The 19,561-nt window shown below is 49.4% G+C and overlaps 1 protein-coding gene across 4 annotated transcripts in view; it reads right to left on the bottom strand.

Moving 5' to 3' along the window:
- Positions 1-14,730, bottom strand: part of MYH11 (myosin heavy chain 11) — a 126,017-nt gene extending 111,287 nt beyond the window's left edge. For all 4 annotated transcript variants that reach the window (XM_047838895.1, XM_047838896.1, XM_047838897.1 and 1 more), the window contains exon 1: positions 14,581-14,730. The gene's annotated coding sequence lies outside the window, so the exon portion shown is untranslated. The remainder of the gene's footprint in view (positions 1-14,580) is intronic.
- Between the last annotated feature and the right edge of the window lie 4,831 nt (positions 14,731-19,561).

The raw sequence follows: 19,561 nt of genomic DNA, 5'->3' as shown, positions 1-19,561 counted from the left end.
TTGTGCATCTATCACTAGTCTATCACTATCGCTGGTCTGCCCACATTCCCCATTTCCATCCCCAGTCCCTGGCACCCACTCATCTACTCTCTGTCTCTAGGGCTTTGTCTCTCCTACACATTTCCTATCAATGGAATTGTACAATAGGTGACCACTGATCGTGCAAAGCTATTCATGATGTATGTCCAAGTTAAAATTATGTACAGGGGCACCTGGGTGGCTCAGTTGGTTAAGCGTCCGACTCTTGATTTCGGCTCAGGTCATGATCTCTCGGCCGGGAGAATGAGCCCCACGTCGGGGCTCTGTGCTGAGCACAAAGCGTGGAGCCTACTTGGAATTCTCTCTCTCCTTCTCTCTCTGCCTCTCACCTCCTCCCGTGCTCACGCACACATGCTCTCTCTCAAAATAAACATTGAAAGATGCTTTAACAATTATGTATAAATAGAATACTCAGCGGGGGGAAAAACAGACAAATCTCAAAAGCATTATGCAGAGCCCAAGAAGCCAGACCCAAAAGGCTCAATGACTTCACTGACCTACAAGTCAAGAAACGGCAAAACCACTACGACAGAAAGCAGATCAGTAGTTAGCTGCCAGCACAGGGAGGGGAACGGACTGCCAAGAGGCACAAAGGAACTTTCGGAGGAGGGAGGAACATTTTCTATACTCTCATCACGGTGGTGATTACACATCAGTACATTTCTCAAAACTCACTGGGCTGTATGCATACTTAAAAGCCAGTGAATTTTTTTAAAAAATGGTGAGTTTTACTGTATGTAGATTATATCGTAATAAAGCTGATTGAAATATTTATAATAAATATATTTATAATTATATGTGTGTGTGTGTGTGTGTGTGTGTGTGTGTGTGTGTGTGTGTACATGTTTAAAAGTCTACAATACTGAGCCTGGCTGGCTCAGTTGGTGGAGCATGCGACCCTCGATCTCAGGGCTGTGAGTTTGAGCCCCACATTGGGTGTAGAGAGTACTTTAAAAAAATAGTCTAGAACACTATAGGGGCGCGTGGGTGGCTCAGGTGGTTAAACGTCCAACTTCAGCTCAGGTCACGATCTCACAGTTTGTGGGTTCGAGCTCCGCGTTGGGCTCTGTGCTGACAGCTCGGAGCCTGGAGCCTAATTCAGATTCTGTGTCTCCCTCTCTCTCTGTCCCTCCCTTGCCTGTGTTCTCTCTCTCGCTCTCTCAAAAATAAATAAATAGATAAATAACATTAAAAAAAATAATAAATAAATAAATAAATAAATAAATAAATAAATAAATAAATAACATTAAAAAATAAAAATAAAATTCTAGAACACTGGGACACCTGGCTGACTCAGTCGGTGGAGCGTGCGACCCTTGATCTCAGTTCGAGCCCCACGTTGGGTGTAGAGATTACTTAAAAAATTAGTCTAGAATATTGTATGCTAAAATATTAAACTATGGTTCTATCTGGTCCAATATGGCAGAGTTTGGACATCAGTAAGAAACGTAAAGGTAAGAATGGAGAGATGAATACGTTTAAACCCATGAGGCATGATGATTAAAATAAATGTTAAAGGCCAGCCAGGTAAGATGCTGGGGAACCAAGACGTTATTTTGCAAACTGGTAACGAATGGGGGGGCGGGGAGGGAAGCAAAACCTTGATTCTGACTTCCCTTAGTTCCTCGAGGTCACTAAGTAATTGACAAAGAAAAGTCTGTATGTACAACTCCAAGTCAGTGACCGTCCTCTCCACATGAGGAGCCCATTCTTCCTCCCACCGTCTGGATGTGTCCACCAGGCAGGTGCTAAGGCAACAGACTCTTAATGTTCTGTCTAGCAGCCCATTCCAGACCATTCCTGCAGGAGCTGCCCCTGCCCTAGTAACATTTGCTGCCAGCCAGCTCCTCCCACCTGCCCCAGCAGTCCTCCCCCACCCACTGCTGCTGTGTCTCCAGGAACTAAGACATAGGCTGAGTTAGGGTGTATGGCCACCAGGACATACTGTGTGGTTGACACCCTACTTCAGCAGAGAAGAATTCACAGCTCCTTTGAGTTCACCAAAAGAACCCCAACATCTCACAAACGGGCAGCCAACTCCTGAGACACAGACTACAAGGCAGGAAAGGACAGGCAAGTACTCCGACCTCCCCTCTTCTCCTTCAGGGGTGAAAGTAACAATGATAAGAAACTGATAAGCTCAGAGGGGGTGGTTACTTTTCCCCTGAGTCATGATCTAGTAGCTCATTTTTAACAAGATGGAGAAATGAGCAAATTATTCCCCAAATCTGAATAATCACTTCATCACTCAAAAGGAGTGAAACAAAGAATTGCAGACAGACACATGGCCCTGGGTTTAACAATCACATTACCTGCATTTTTAAGTTCCTACGGGTTTTGCTTAGGACATCATCCCAAGAGCATCCCACTTCCCCCACCAAAACCTCACTTTAAACTGACGTTAAAAAATACTCCCGTCTAGGGCACCTGGGTGGCTCAGTCATCAAGCATCTGACTTCGGCTCGGGTCATGATCTCACAGTTCATGAGTTCGAGTCCCACATCTCGAGCTCGAGCTCAAGCCTGGCTTCTCTCTCTCTCTTTCTGCCTCTCTCTCTCCCTCTGCCCCTCTTGGGATGCTCTGCCTCTCTCTCACTTGCACCCACGGATTGGCATTTTTTTTATATGAAATTTATTGACAAATTGGTTTCCATACAACACCCAGTGCTCATCCCAAAAGGTGCCCTCCTCAATACCCATCACCCACCCTCCCGTCCCTCCCACCCCCCATCAACCCTCAGTTTGTTCTCAGTTTTTAAGAGTCTCTTATGCTTTGGCTCTCTCCCACTCTAACCTCTTTTTTTTTTTTTCTTCCCCTCCCCCATGGGTTCCTGTTAAGTTTCTCAGGATCCACATAAGAGTGAAACCATATGGCATCTGTCTTTCTCTGTATGGCTTATTTCACTTAGCATCACACTCTCCAGTTCGGATTGGCATTTTTAACAAGTTCCTGGGTGATGATGAGGAATGTGGGTCTGGGGTCTATACTTTCAGACCCACGGTATAAGACGAAAAGTGGATAGAGCACTTCATCATGGATACATCAGGAGGGGGTCACCTAAACGTGTTAATCAACATTAACCATCACAGTAAGGAGTCGATCAGAACGATGTGCCCCCAGATGGGATGCCATAGAAAGTGCCTCTACCACCAAGGAAATATTCTTCCAGAAAGGAAAAGGGCTGGGGATGGGGGCCAAAGCGGGCAAAGCCTCTGGGTCCAACACCCCAGGAAACGCGAGGCACAGGGAACACACTATATATACTGTCATGGGGGGAAGAGGAGGGGGTGCAATGAAATCCACAGGTGGGAAAGCATAATACAAATGACTCCATTTCTTTAAGAACATACAGAAAAAAAAAGGAGAGAAATTTATAAACTAGAAGCGTTGGCGGGGGGGGGGGGGTTCTGAGACACAGAGGAAAAGTGGGAGATGAAGACAAACAAAGCCCAGTTTGATCATTACCAAAGTAGAGCGCTAGGTGCCTGGGGGGGGGGGGGTGTCCTAGTGACCTCTCTACTTGGGCATATGTTGGAACGTTTTCACAATGAAAAAGTCAAACAAGGACAATAAAAGACTAACAGGGAGAGAGGAAGGGGAAGAAACACACATTCTCTCCCCACAACGCACACATACAGGGCAAATCAGAAGCAAGGGCACATTTCACATTTTTAAAAAGCCACCCCTGGGGCTCCCGGGTGGCTCAGTCGGTTGACCTTCTGACTTCGGCTAAGGTCACCATCTCACGGTTCATGAGTTCGAGCCCCACCCCAGGCTCTCTGCCATCAGCACAGAGCCCGCTTTAGATCCTCTGTCCCCCTCTCTCTCTATCCCTCCCCTGCTTGTGCTCTCTCAAAAAAATAAAGAAACCTTAAAAAAATAAAATAAAATGAAAAGCCACCCCTCACACGGAAAGTTTTGAGAAAGCGAATGCGGTTGTAAGAAAAAACAAAGTCCCGACCCATGCCTCCAGAAAGAAAAATGTAGGAGATAATCAAGAAAAATTCAACATTAACAATATCCTTTATATTAGGGAATCTGTTAAATTCTTCGATGTGACAATGGCACTGTGGTTCCATCTATTTAGGGTCCCTTTCGGGGCGCCTGGCTGGCTCAGTCAGAAGAGCACGCAACTCTTGATCTCGGGGTCACGAGTTCGAGGCCCACCCTGGGCGTAGAGATCACTTAAATGAGTAAACTTTTAAAATGTATTTAGGGTGCCTTCTTTTCAGAGCCAGTGGGAAGGAGTTGTATCTGAAGTAACAAACCTGGGGTTGAGGGATGGGGTGCCTCAGATGGGTTACGCTGTTGCATTGACTTCTGCACGCTTGACCTTTTTCTTTAAAAGGAAAAATGCTGGGGCGCCTGGGTAGCTCAGTCGGTTAAGCGGCCGACTTCGGCTCAGGTCACGATCTCGCGGTCCGTGAGTTCGAGCCCCGCGTCGGGCTCTGTGCTGATGGCTCAGAGCCTGGAGCCTGCTTCCGATTCTGTGTCTCCTTCTCTCTCTGCCCCTCCCCCGTTCATGCTTTGTCTCTCTCTGTCTCAAAAATAAATAAACGTTAAAAAAAATTAAAAAAAAAAAAAGAAAAAAAAGGGGCGCCTGGGTGGCGCAGTCGGTTAAGCGTCCGACTTCAGCCAGGTCACAATCTCACGGTCCGTGGGTTCGAGCCCCGCGTCAGGCTCTGGGCTGATGGCTCAGAGGCTGGAGCCTGTTTCCGATTCTGTGTCTCCCTCTCTCTGACCCTCCCCCGTTCATGCTCTGTCTCTCTCTGTCTCAAAAATAAATAAACGTTAAAAAAAAATTAAAAAAAAAAAAAAAGGAAAAATGCTACTGTATCACCTGCGTGCCACTGTCTTCCGTGTGTAAGCCATATCGCTGTCACACGCCTCCCACTTGGCCCGTAGGTCATTGCCGGGGCCAAGTCTTCTGAATACCAGCAGGGATAGTCACCACTCACAGCGGGGTCAGCAAGTAACATCAGCACGCTGTTGGGAATCTCGCCTTACGGTCAGCTCCCCCTAACAGATACGGACACAGAGGCCCAGAGAGGTGACGGCATCTGCCTGAGGTCACACAGCTCAATGGTAAGAGAGCCAGGTTCTGAGCCCACGTCTGATTCCACAGCCCCTGCCCTTCTGCCTCCCACGTGAGCCCGATGGGCTTGGCAGAAGCTCGACGGAGAATTTGCAATAAGTGAACCGACCCTAGCAGGTACCCAACACAGTGCCTCACGTGCACATTTGAACCAAGAAGGCAAACGCAAAAAAAGGACATACTACGTGATTCTGTTTATAGGAGGGTTCAAAACCAAGCAAAAATGTCCCTATGGTGACACAAGTCAGATGTCTTAACTGGAAGAACAGAAGCCGAGGGGGGCTTACGGGGCTGATGTTCTGCTGCCTTTTTTTTTTTTTTTAAGTTTATTTATTTATTTTGAGAGAGAGTGGGAGAGGGGCAGAGAGAGAGGAACAGAGAGAAAATCCCAAGCAGGCTCTGCACTGTCAGCTCAGAGCGTAATCTGGGGCTCAAACTCCCAAACCTGGAGATACGACCGGAGTGGAAATCAAGAGTTGGACACTTAACCCGTTGAGCTACCAAGGCGCCCCCCCCCCCCGCCCCCCGTGCACTTTTCTGATACAAAGTATTCACTTCCATGAAAACTTCTGGTTTCCTTTTTTCTTCTTTATGCTAAAACACACATTACATAAAATTGACCACCTTAACCATTTGAGTGCACAGTTCAATAGTGTTAAGTACACTTGTTAGTGTGCAATGAAACATTTTTAAAATAGTACCAAGGGGCACCTGGGTGGCTGAGTCGGTTAAGCATCCAATTTCAGCTCAGGTCATGATCTCACGGTTGGTGGGTTCGAGCCCCACATCAGGCTGTCTGTTATGAGCACAGAGCCCACTTCGGATCCTCGGTCCCCTAACCGCGCCCCCCCCACCCCTCCCCCGCCGGTTCAATCACTCACTCACTCAATCAACTAAAAATTATAAAAATTATAAAATAGTTTCTAAATATACTCAAGAGGGCTCGGGGGAAAGTTCTGAGCAACATGTCAATGAACTGGGTTCCTTCTAATTGCAATGTTGGTCAGCTGTCTTAAAAGTCAGAAAAACACCAAAAAACACAACAGAAAAATACAAGGACACAGGAATCCCCGTCGCCAGGAACTCTGTCTAATCTAAGAATCAAAAACACAAACAAGACCGAGTGTAAAGAGTCCGCCTCTGTCCAAAAAAGGAGACAGAGAAGCTGGCTGCTTCTCAGGGCTTTGCTGTTTCTGACTGTTACGATGCACGAAATCTGCTTTGGTCACAGGCAAGAGGAAGCCTGGCTTCACCCGAGAACAGCGTTTCCCAGAGTGTGCTCCCTGGAACCCTAATCCCTTGAAATATTAAGGTGTGGGAGTTGGGTGGGATTCAGGGAGATTGAGATACTCTTCGAAAGAAAATGACTCTGCGGTTAAATCCACTGGCAAAGTGCTCCCTCCCCCCACCCCCGCCCCACCCACATCCCCACCCCCCACCTGTGCATGGAAAGGCAGGACAGTATCAGGACATCCAAGACTTTGGCAGGTCCTAAAACCCGAAAGCGATTTTACTCCTTTAGACCCAAGGCTCCCCAAAACATTTGGCCACAGACCTCTTTTCCCACCAAACACCGATGAAATCTCACAAATATGCCCTTGAGAAAATGTAGTGAGCCTAGCAAGTTAATAATATTAATATTAGTAATCAGAGCCGCTAAATCTTTATTGGGTACCAGCTATGGTCTCCTTTAATCCCCTCAGAAACACTACAGGGTGCACCATCAACTCTGGTTTACAGACGAGGATACAGAGGCACAGAGAGGTTAAGTAACTTGCCCATCATGGCACAGCCAGCTATGGTGGAACCTGAATAAAGGTGTATTTTCAAGGTGATCTTTCCTGCTTTGTCTTCTTTGAAACAGGCAGAACATTTGAGGACAGGAAATACAGGCACACCCGAGAAACATCCTGGATCAGTGTAGAAGGCTCGGGATAATTTGGCTTAATCGTTATAAGGACGTGCCTCAGCATGCACCCAGAGCCTTGAGTTTTCAAAAATTTGGGACGGTGACAACCAGGTAAAAAAGTCCCAGGTGGGGCATTAGGGGAGGCACTGGGAGGAAGAAAATAAAAAGTAGCTTGCAAAATAACAGCAATGATCAGGGGCCCAGTTCCAGTCAGAGGACTCTCCTTGTGCTAAGCGGAAACAAAACCTGGTCTCCTGTTCCCTGCTGTGGTCCTTACTTCCAAGGAGGTTTTTCGTTTTTGTTTTGTTTTTTTTTTTTAAGTTTATTTATTTATTTTGAGAGAGACAGAGAGCGAGAGAGAGACAAAGACAGAGAGCACAAGTGGGGGAAGGGCAGAGAGAGGGAGAGAAAGAGAGAATCCCAAAGCAGGTTCCACACCACCAGTGCAGAGCCCGATGCGGGGCTCGAACTCACAGAGCACGAGATCATGACCTGAGCGGAAGCCGGATGCTTAACCGACTCAGCCACCCAGGTGCCCCTCAAGTAGGGGTTTTCAGTCTTGACACCATGGACGCTTGAGGCTGGTCAGTCTTTGTTGGGGGAGGGGCTGTCTTATGCATTCTAGGCTGTTTACAGCGTCCCTGTCCTGTACTTACTAGATGCCAGTAACTCCTCCCCTTGTCAGTTTTTTTTTTAATGTTTATTAATTTTTGAGAGAGACAGAGTGCGAGCGGGGGAAGGGCAGAGAGAGAGGAAGACACAGAATCCGAAGCAGGCTCCAGGCTCTGAGCTGTGAGCACAGAGCCCGACACGGGGCTCGAACCCACGAACCGTGAAATCATGACCTGAGCTGAAGTCGGACTCTTGAACCAACTGAGCCGCCTATGCGCCCCTGGCCCTGCCAGTTTTAACAACCCAAAGGCCTCTGGACATTGCCAGATGTCTCCTGGGGGGGTGGGGCAACATCGTGCCCGGTGAGAACCACTGCTTTAGAAGAAAACCCAGGACTCTCTGCAGAAGACAGTTAAGGCTGAGGACAGTCACCACTTTGTCCACACCAACCTGGAAGGCCAACTGCTGGAGGTGACACGGGGGCAGTGAACACATCCCAAGACAAGACGCAGATGCCCAGAGGTCGGGGGCTGAAGGGGCACCTGCAGGGGTATTACGAAGGACAGATGGACACTAAGGACGCTTCAGGGATCGAAGCGGTGCTCTCAAACTTTTTGATGAAAACAAAGGGCTCTGTGGCAATGAGGTCAGCAACGTGTGACACGACACGGCTCAGTGTGTCCACTGTGCACGCGTTCCTGATTTCCTCGCCAACACCACACAGCTTCATTCATTCAGCACAAACAAGCCGTTCTTCAGCCTCTGTGAAACCACCCGGTTACAAGTCCCAGTTCGGCCACGAATTCGCGGGGTGCCTGTGGCCAAGTCACTCTCCCGCTCTGAGCCTTGCATGTTTCATCTGGGGGGAGAAAGTGGGCTGGCCTGACATTGACATTCTATGGGATCTGTGATTCCGTATCAAAGGGCTGGAATCAGACCACACAAGACCGTTCAGCTTGGTGTGTTTTAACATCAGCTTTATCTTCCCCAGAGGGACGCAGGAGTAAAAAGATCCTGCCCTTTCTGCTTCCGCACTAATAAAAAATGAATCAAATACCCCAGGGCCCGAATAGTATAGGATTTGCACATCATCACGCCTGGTCGACAGCTTCCCTGAAGACTTTATTGCCAAGCGGCCGGCTCAAGAGCTTGGACCACAGACACAAACCTAAGTGTCCCCAGGGGTCACGGGAGCAATTGGGCCGAGAGCCCTCTTGCCCCACCTAGAGATGGTGGTAGCTCCTTCACTCCAGCCGGGGTCACCTCATGAGTATGTGGACCCTGAACTTCCAGGCTTGCAGTCGACCCAGAAGTCTGACTTTAGGTGTGAAACAGCCGCCACTCAAGTCAAATCATCACACAGTTTAAGCGCTGTGCAGACAAAATGAATGCCCTCTGAGCCCGGTCTAGGACATAGTCCACCAGCTGGAAGGACCTCCGCATTGGAGAAACTAGTTCAAGGCCTGGGGCAGGTGTGGAAGGAGCCGGGCGTGTAGAGGGAAACAGGAGAGGGTCCAGGATCCCTAGATGCATCAGTTCTGTCTGCCCCAAGCTGTCTGCATGAGACAGTTGGATTCTAAATCTGTTATTGGTAATAGCCACTGTAATTACTGGGCCTCTTCTATTCATGGGGTATCGGGCCAGGCCATTTATTAAATACCCCAGCATGCTATGTGTCCTAAGTGTTCAGCAAGGTGAGCATAATTTATTATTCCTGTGAGATTACAGAAGTCCTGGAAAGTAAACTAAATTAAAAGCCTTCTCTTGCAAAAGCTGGAGTCGGGATTTAAACCCAGATTCACCCGATGCCCAGTCTACTCTTAGCAGAAAAGCTCTTGCTTGCTTCAAGGCCTGGCCCCCTCCGCACTCCCCCCATCAATCATACCACCCCCCACCTCCCCAGGGTGTGATCCCAAGGAAGCCTGACTTCACCTTAACTGGAAAAAGGCGAGCAGTGGACCATTTCACTGTTGCTTTGGGACATCTCCCCTGACTTAAATACTGTGTTTAAAGTAACTCCGGGGCACCTGGGTGGCTCAGTCGGTTAAGGGTCTGACTGCGGCTCAGGTCATGATCTCACAGTTTATGAGTTCAAGCCCCACTTCGGGCTCTGTGCCGACAGCTTGGAGCCCGGAGCCTGCTTTGGATTCTGTGTCTCCCCCTCTCTCTGCCCCTCCCCGGCTCATGCTGCCCCTCTCTCTCTCTATGTCTCTCAAAAATAAATAAACATTAAGAAATAAATAAAGTAACTCCAGAAGGAAGTTTTTTAGTTAGTAGAGTGAAATTATTTTTCTCTCCTACCAAGAGAACTTGGTTAGCAAGAGACACGATATAGCTCCTATGAAGAACACTTTTGGGAAAGAGAGAACTGGTCATTTCTGGCCCTCAAAGCCCCAGGGTATTTTGTATCTTCCAGCCCTGGCATAACGTGCTTACAATTAATGTACAGTCTCGAATGTGACAGACATTTCTCAATATCTATCCATTTTAAATGCGCGTGCCCTTTGACTTGGCCATCGCATTGCTGGGAATTGATCTTACAGATAAATTCATGTAATTAGACCAAAATAGATATAGGATGTTCCCTGAAACACTCTAAGTGATGGGGAGCAGCTGGTATGTTTCCATAAGGGGTTATTTCAGTAAGAAGCTGTACTTTCCAATACTAGAGGATTATACAGCTGATTTTTAAACATGCCAAAACATGCCGATAGAGAAAGATGTTGAAGATCTACGATTAAGTGGGGAAAAAAAATCCTAATGTCCGGAATGCCAGTTTTTTTTTTTTTTGTCTGACAAAAAGGAAATTCGACGTAGCAAAGTTTTGGAAAGACACCCAAGAATACATTGACCGTGATTACACCTAGGGGATAAGGAAGAATCGAGAGGGCAAGGAGGAAGGGGCTCAGGGAGACAGGCATTCTATGAGGAGACGGGGGACTGGCAATCGTGACCCCAGATCAGGACCCAGCGGTCTCAGACCGAGGCCCCTTTTGAGATTCTACGTCATCTGCTCCACGGTTCGCTTCACCAGGGGAAGGAAGGAACGGGTATAGTAATGGGGCAAGTTCAAGCCTGCATGAGTGAGCAGGGGTCGAGTCCTGTGGGCCCTTTCTTGGGGACTTTGATGAGGGCTGTTCCATCCAAACCCTTGAATCACTAATGCAGGTTCAAGATACGGGACTCCCCCGTGCAGGAGCAAAGGACAGCACTAACTAGTTCCTCCCTCACCTGAGCCTTACAAAATTCCTGCAAATTCCCTCTTGGCCTTCTCCGAACTCAGCCTTTCCTCCAAAGTGTGGCCATAGCTCCACTGTTTCAAGGTCAGGGGAGGAAGGCGGAGAGACCCCGGGGAGCCAAAGAGCCACCTGAAAAGCCAGATAGGTTCCCATTCCTAGGTGAGCCCTTCCAGGATGCCATGATGACCCGAAATGAAATCACAAATGGGCCAGTAGAACTGGAATTTGCGATGTGCCTGGCGTAGGGGAGCAAGTGTGGCCATCTTCAAGTGGAAGGTTCTAACTACCACCTTCGTGCCAAATAGGGATTGGGATTATGGAGGCAGGACACAAAAGGAAAATAAGGGACAAGTTTCTCCTTGACATAAAGGTCACACGATAGGCTTTCTGGTTCTGCTAAGCACCAGCTGTGCCACATGAAGCACAATCCTTAAGGTCTCTGGGCACGTACGTGATAAATAATCGCCCACTGAAGTGAGGCAGAGGCCAGGGGATGCTACCCCCTTCGTGTGCATTATCCCACTTAATCCTCCCGACAGGGTAATCCCTCGGGCTCTAGAGTTACAAAGAGCTAGATCTGCAGGATCCAGTCTTCCTCCTGGGCCAGTCAAGCTATCCTGAGCAAGTTATTCAGACCACAGTAGTAAAAAGAGGCCAACAACAGTATCTACTCCCAAGGGTTGTTGCAAAGATGGTAGGTAACATGATGCCAGTTAAGGGCTCAGCGTGTCGACTGGCCAAAGTGCTCACCAAACATGAGCTATTCTCCCCCACCCCACCCCCACTTTTCAGATGGGAAAACGGAGGTTTGTGAAGTTCGGTGTGGAGGATTTCCAAACTTGCTCATGACATTCTAGGATTCCAGCGGATTTAACAGCGGACTTGGTTTTCCGGAAAAATCTCACACGGATCTGATTTGAGAATTACACGGAAATCCATTTCAATTTCCAACAGGGCGTCCGCCTGCTTGGCCCCGATGTGCTGAAGAAAGAAGAGACCCTTCCTCCTCCAAAATAAAACTGTCAAGAAAGGCCGTGTGAGTGCCCAGCGAGAAGGCACCCTTCTTCGAACCTGGAAGAGTGCCCTCACCAAGAACCGAGTCTGCCAGCTCCTTGATCCTGGACATCAACAGCCTCCAGAACGTTCCCCTGCAGGTCCCTAAGATCACAAGTCCTAATCTAACTGATTTAGTCAGTAATGAGCACCAAATGCTGAATAGGAGACCCAGGTCCTTGGAGGTGAATCACTTCGGATGGCGGTCGGTCAAGTCACGATTCTGACTGGCTGGTTTGGCCAAACCTTGGTGGGGCAGAGCTCCGGGAAGAGGGAACACAGAGGAGACCATGCCAGAGGAAGACACGGAATTAGGAGACTGTGGGGGCCTGCCCCGAATGAAGAGTGTTAGAGAAATTCGTTACAGGATTGGACAGTAATCTTTATGGTCTTGTGGAGCCTGGGAGTTAGTTCACTGCCAGTGCAATATGGTCTGGCAAAGATAATCACCAGGTATTGTTTTCTACTCCTATCTTGGAAAGCAGTAGTTTAATAAACCCGAGTGGCTAAAAACCTTTTTTTAATTAAAAAAAAATTCCAAATAAGAGAGGAGCAGGGAAAAATAATCCTCCTTTCCTCCCAAATGTCTTCTCCTCTGGGCCCCTCCACTTGTTCCCAAATGGGAAGGACAACGGCCAAGAAATCCCCCAGAGTCACGACCAACAAAGCTGTGTTACGACGCTAATTTGCAAGCGAGCCGGGTATGGCCTCATGGAAAACACTACCATACATGGCCATGTTTGCCTCAATCTCAGCCCTCGGACAGAAAAGTAATGATAACAAATCCATAACAAATACCTTGTACGGAAGAACACGTCTATTTCAGATGCGAAAATAAAAAACCACGGTGTTTACCAGGGGAGCCCCAGAAGCTTCTTGGAGAAAGCTCGTCTAGTTCATGAGTTAGACTCTTGGGATGGCAGTCTACCCATCGGCCCCAGCTAGATTACCACACCACCAGGGGACAAACGGTGCGTTTTATTTTAAATTCCCAAAAGGTCAGCTTATGTTTTCTCCAGAGAGAAGATGATAAACCCTTGCTTTCCGGAAGCATTTGGTCCCCCCAGAAACTTGACTCCAAAAGACGTTTTGTTCATGGTAAAGACAAAAGGTGGTGGGTCAAGACCACACAGCCTTGGTATCAGACAGACCCAGGAATGGGTTCCACCACTTGCTAGCTGTGTGAGGCTGGGCGAGTTACTTAACCTCCCTGAGCCTCGGCTGCCTTTTGACTAAACAGGCATCATGGTGCCTCCTTAAAAGGTTATTGCAGCATTTAAATGAGATAAATTAAATCAAACACTGCTACAGTGCCTGGTACATAAGTATCCCATCAGTGGTGGCTATCTCAATGGAAAAGCACCAATGGAAGACTTCCTTCCACAGAAATTCAACCTATTTTACACCTTGCCATCCAATGCCTTTCAGCCCAGCACCTTCCAGTTCCCTCTCTGTAAAAACAAAACAAACAAAACAGAGAAACCTCTCCATTGGTACCTTTAAGGAAACTAAACCAATCGAGAAGACGAAGCAAAACACAACTATGCAAATCGGTTTACTAACAATCCACCTGCCTTCCCTTGGCCAAACCCTGGCCACTTAACCATTTAATCTCTCAGTTCTTAACACTGTAACCAAACCCTCTCCTTGGGTTTCTAACTATTTTCTCTAACGTCTTGATCAGCATAGCTTTGAATGGCGCCCTTCCTCAGGCAGCAAAATCCCCACCAGCTCTCTGTGCAGGGGGAAAACTGAAACAGACGTCAGCCAGACTTTTTCTCACTTTGGTCCACTTTGTGGGGACGTTCAGAGCAACATGGGTGCCAGCTACTCACAGGAAATCCCAGGGCACTCTTACTTAACACACCTGCAGGTCATGGATGCAAATTGAAACTGTCCCATCTGTCTGGGTATTTGAAGCCCTTGGGGTCAACCTGGATAAGATTTTTTTTTTTTTAACTTTGGAATGGGGGAGGGGAGTCTGGAAGAAAACTGGCCTGTGATAAATCAACTGCATCATAACCAGCCCTCCCTCTCTAGGGTGATCAACAAACACATCCTCTAAACTCACGAAAAACGCACTCGCCTTTCTGCGAAGCATCTGCCCACGTGTTTTTCACTGATTTAGCACGTTTTCAACAGAATTAAGCCAGGCTTCCAAATCCACTCAGAGCGTTACTTTGCCCGCCTCTGTGACTGCAAATGACTTTCTAGGGAAGTTCAGCTGTACTTTATCTGTGCCTAGAATAAAAGTTAGAAGCCAATGGAAGCTGCTCCTCTGAGATTTGAAGGGATCACATCTCCCAGATGTGTCTCGTAAGAATCATCTGGGATTCCTCCTTTTTTTTAAGTACAGTTTTTCTGGAGATTCAAGTGTAACTGGAGGTGAGCCCGGAATTTTTGTCTTTAACAAGTGCCCCCAAGGTGGCACTTCTGGTTGGCTACCTGGGGAGATGGAGGTTTGGGGAAAACCTAGGTTGATGAAGCAGAGAAATGAAAACTGTGAATCCCCACCTCCTCACCAGAGTCCTTGACCGTATGACAAGGATGGCAACAGAAACACCTTGCTGCTCCCCAGCCCCTGTAGGATGATCCCTACCCAGCTGCCCACCCCCCAGTACCACCCTACTTACAGATCTCCAACTGGGGGGACAGCGGAGAAGAAACCGGGTGGAGAGCTCAGATCTGGCACACCTCCCAGGCAGGGGCGTCCAAATCTCCCGGCTCGCCCGGGAAGCCTCTCTTTATAGACCCGGAGCTGCCCCCGGTGGGAAAGAGGAGGCGGCCCCGGGGGTGGGGGGGAGGAGGGGGGAGGGTCCCAGGCTGCTGGCTCCGCAGCGCCCCCTGCAGGGCCCGGGAAGCGCGGCGTTTTGTGCCGCTCCTGGCCTCACCTGCCGCGGCGCTGGGACCGGGGCGCACACGTGGCGGGACCCAGGGGGCTGTGGCGCTCCCCGCAGAAGAGTTCGGGCCGGTGTCTCACACCGCCCCCCCCCCCCACCCAACCTGGCTCTGGGACACTCACCGAGGCTCTGATTCCCAGAGCAAGGGGCCGAGCGATCAGCGTCTGGGAGCGGGGAGGGGAGATGCTTGAGAAGGTCTCCCTTCAGTCAGTGCACGACCCCGATTTTAACCGCTTCCTTCCCCTCGGAGGGGGCAAATGTGGGGGTCTGAATTGCCACCTCCCAGCCCCGCTCCCCCTTTTATTCGCCATCCAGTGCCTGGAAAGGGGGCCGGCCGCACTGCATGAAGGGTAGAGGAAGGGGATTTTTTGAACTTTGCAAAGTGCAAGGCAGGAGCCCCCGACGGCTGGGAATCGTTTGGGAAGGGGAAGTTTTTATTTTTCCCAACTTGCTATTCCACCTCCACCCACAAGGAAAAGTGGGGGGTGGGGGTGGGGACCCAACAACCTGCTGCAGGGACTTGAGGCCCGGATGTGCCATTCGCGGACTGATGACCTCAGGCCTGCTCTGAGCCTCAGTCTCTGCAGCGGAAAAATGGGTGTGTGTGTGTGTGTGTGTGTGTGTGTGTGTGTGTGTGTGTGTGTGTGTGTCTCGGGGAGGGTATATTTATGTAACTTGCAAGGTGTGAGTCAGGATGCAAAGAGAAAGTGGGTGAGACCCTGCCCTTGCAAGTTCCCAACTCTTCCTCCCCCGCCCAAGAAGTTCCTGCAAATGAAGAGGCTGCTTAAAACTTCACCCCTGCTCCCCTCTCTCGTAGGACCCCTCCCTCCCCTCCTCTGCCTGTGTCTGTCAATCTGTTCGTCTCTCTCCCATACTTCTGATGCAGCGACTCTCCATCACTCTTCCTGCCTTGCGGTCACTCTGTATGTCTCTGTCTCTCACTTTCTCCTCTGTCTCCCTCTGCCTCTGGCCTGTGTCTCTCCCGACCTCTCCCGCGGTCTCTGGCTTTGTGTCTCTCCCGGACGTCTCCCACTGTCTCCCTCTATCTCTGGCCCTGTGTCTCTGGCTCCGGATCTCCGTCGCCGGCTCTCTCCCCGGCTCTCCGTCTTCTCCCGGGCTCCGTCGCCCGCACGCACGCAGGCCATAAAAGGAAGCCGAGGCGGTGGGCTGGCCCCGCGCCAGGCCGGGGACCCGCGCGCCCCGCTCCCCGCCCCGCACGGGCCCCGGGTCCCCGGGCCGGTCCTCCCTCCGCGGGCGCGGCGGGGGGCGCTGGGCGGGCGACAACCCAAAAAGGGCAGGCGCGGGCGCCTTCCTGCAGGAATCCCCAGCGCCGCATACCAGCCCGGGGCTGCCCGCTCCCCCTGACTAAATATGGTGCGGAGCGGCCTCCCGGCGCGGCGGGCGCGGGGGAGGGCGCGCTGCCTCCGGCCGCTGCGACTGCGCCGCGCGGGCCCACGTGGGCCCCAGCTACTCCCAGCCACAGGGCTTGGGGAGGGGGTCGGAGGAGCTGGGAAGACCCCCGCCGGGCTCCGGGCTTCGCACGCACCCCACCTAGGTCCACAACCCCTCCCTGGGTAAACGGATCGGATGGGGGAGGGGGCTTGCCTGATCACCCCCATTTTGCAGGTGAGAAAACTGAGGTCCCAGAGCAGCGAAGAGATTTGCCCAGGCTCCCGATGGGACTGGAGCCCACCGTTGCCATGATTCGCTTCCAGAAGGACTTTAAAGGGAAAGGGAGATGCCCAGGTGAATTGGCCTGCAGGCTAAAGACAGGTCTCCGAGGTTAGTGGCCGGTGCCCCCTTTGTAGCCGTTCAGCCAGGAGCCATTCCTTTAACTGCTCCGTGCCTCAGCGTCCCTATCTGTGAGATGGGAAGAGCAGCAGTTATGCCCTGGCTGTTGGTAAACAGTCGTTGAGATGATCCATGTGAAACGGACATATTGTGCAGCTTCCTGTTAGCTATTATTCCCAGCCAACTTGAAACCACAGGCCTTGGGTGCCTGATGGCGAGGGCCGGCCTGTCCCCCCTCCAGCCACCCGGCTCCCCAGAGTACCTCAGACCCTCTTGATCACTTCCTCAGGCACTCCTGCTTTCTGAAGCCTGCTCTCTCTCTATTCTGAAGCCACAGGATAGTCCGTGAACTGAGCCTGTGTTTTCTCAAGGAGGAGCACAGAGCGACAGAATCTTTGCCTCAACTACCTTACTGGGTTGTTAAACAGGACAACATATGTGAAGGCCTTATATAAAGCATTCCATACCTTTCTGGTACGTTCTACCAGTGCTCAGGGACAGTCATTCATTAAATATGTGTCCAGTGCCAAAGCTCGGATGTTTGAATCTTCAAAAGTGCATTGTTACAGTAATTAAAGCAAATGCCTGTTTTATTTCTCATGGCTCAAAAAGCCAGTTATTTTAAGATCAAGGGGGAAAAATACTTTTAAAAAAAGTGTTACTCTGAGAGCTGTCCAGTAAGTTTCCTTGGCTTGTCTTTTCTTTGAGGTGCTGTGTAATGGGAGTTTCCATAAACTCATGAAACAAGATGGCAGAGGGGAAATTTCTCTCTCGGAGTCTTTTCCTTTTAGCAAAAAAGCTCAAAAATGTGATTGTCCCCCAGTTTTTAATGATATCAAAGATCGGGGTCAAGCATGGTTCACTCCTGCGTGTGCCTCGCGACCTAATTATGGAGAAGGGTATCGGCGCTCAAGGCCTCCAGCCCAAGATTTGCACAGGACCGTGCCTTCTTGTGAATGAAGGGATGTCATTCCTGGCCACAAGCCTGGCTCGATCGCTCTTGCAAAAAGGCACTTCTGTTTCAGTCATGACGGCTCCACGCTTCTCCAAGACAAGACCCCACGGCAGAGTGACTTGCGACGCTCTTTCCTTCATCCATTTCCACCCATGGAGCCTTCGTACCTCCAGATTCTCTATCAGGAAGGCCCCTAAAATTCTCAAGAGGAGTTTTACAGTGCCTGCCAAAACGAGACACGCTCTTGACATACGATGCGGCAAATCATACTCCTTAGGACTTACCCAAACGAGTCGAAAGCTTACGTCCATACTGCAGCCTGCACTTCGTTTATAGCAACTTTGTTCGGAATTGCCAAAACTTGGAAGCGACCAAGATGCTCTTCAGCAGGTGAGTGGACAAACCGTGGGACACTGAGGTGATGCACTACTATTTGGTGCTAAAAAACAAACCAACTCTCAAGCCACGAAAACATGGAGGAATCTTAGGTGCATATTCCTACGTGAAAGGAGCTGGTCTGTAAAGGCCCAACACTGCAGGATTCCAGATCTGACATTCTGAGAAAGGCAACACTATGAAGACGGTCAAAGACCTGGGGCTGCCAGGGCTTGGGGGGAGGGAGGATGAATGGGCAGAACACAGGACGTTTAGGGCAGTGAAAATACTGTGCACGATACTATAATGGTGGACACAGGTCATGATATATTTGTTCAGACCCATAGAATGAACAGCACCTTAAATGAATCCTAATGTGAACTATGGACTTTGAGTGAGAATGTGGTCAGTGTAGGTCCATCGATTGGAACAAACGTGCCACCCTGATGGGGGGGGGGGCGGGGGTGCTGCTAAAAATGGGGGAGGCTGCGAGTGTGGGGATAGGTGGCGTATGGAAACCCTGTGCACGTTGTATTCAAGAAATAAGGTCTATTTTTTTTAGAGGTAGTTTTACCTTTTATTAAAAAAAAAAAAAATTAAGACCACACAATCCTTGCAGAACGGTTGTTACAAAAATCAAATACCCAAGTGGCTGGGGAGGATTGTCCTAAATGCCTTTAAAGGCATATTCTCACAAATGTTAATCCTTCGTGTACACTTGGCTTTAGGTTAAAGGAACACATCAAATTTTATATAATCATACAGGCATGCGAGTCATATACAAATGGATTCTTGCACATAATTATAAAGCTATTAGTTTACTCTATGCAAACATATATGCTAAGCTAAATTTATCATCTTCAAACGCCACCTCTGTTCCTGTTGTTTTTTAACTGCCCAAGTTTTAGATTTCCACCTTTCCTAAATCCCTCTTCAGTCCCAATTCCCATCCTATTTTTGTGTAAATCCAAGTCTTCCCCTAAAACTTCTCTGTATTTCTGGAAGCGAACTTCTCCTTAACAACCCATGAAAACCACCAGCAGTGATGCAGATTTAGTTTTTTGAGTTAGAGGACAAGAGCTTGATGGGTCCTCTGTATTCAGATCTTTTTTTTTTTTTTTTTTTGCTATCTCTGCCCATGCACCTTCTTCAACTACTGGCTTATAAATTAATTGACACAGTTCAAATATCCTGAGTATAAACATTTCTGGAGTACATTTTTCTCAACCTAAGGTCCTCTGTGGAAATCATAAAAATCTTAGTTTTTTGAAAATAGGTGGTTTTCCCTTTTTCCAAATATAAAAAAAGAGTGCTGCATATGCTCTTCTGAAGCCCTAAATGGCCACGTCCCCGGTTACAACACCGTCCCCGCCAGCCCCCGGGGTGAAGAGTAAGTGTGGCAGGTGAGGTGGCTGATGGCAAGGGCACACACGGGGCACAGCTCCCTCCCTTCACCCTCCACCCTCCACCCAGGCTGCCGGGGAGCCTGCAGGGGGAAGGGGGGACCCGGGGAGCCGCCTCCAACCATTCTTCCCGTCCTGGCGTCCACCTCTTGATGACCGAACAGGCACAGGAACAGCCTCTGCACAAAGA

This window comes from Prionailurus viverrinus, chromosome E3 (assembly GCF_022837055.1).
Source record: "Prionailurus viverrinus isolate Anna chromosome E3, UM_Priviv_1.0, whole genome shotgun sequence".
NCBI classification, from domain to species: Eukaryota; Metazoa; Chordata; class Mammalia; order Carnivora; family Felidae; genus Prionailurus; species Prionailurus viverrinus.
Note: the sequence above shows the minus strand (reverse complement) of the source record. Positions and strands in the feature narration are given on the sequence as shown.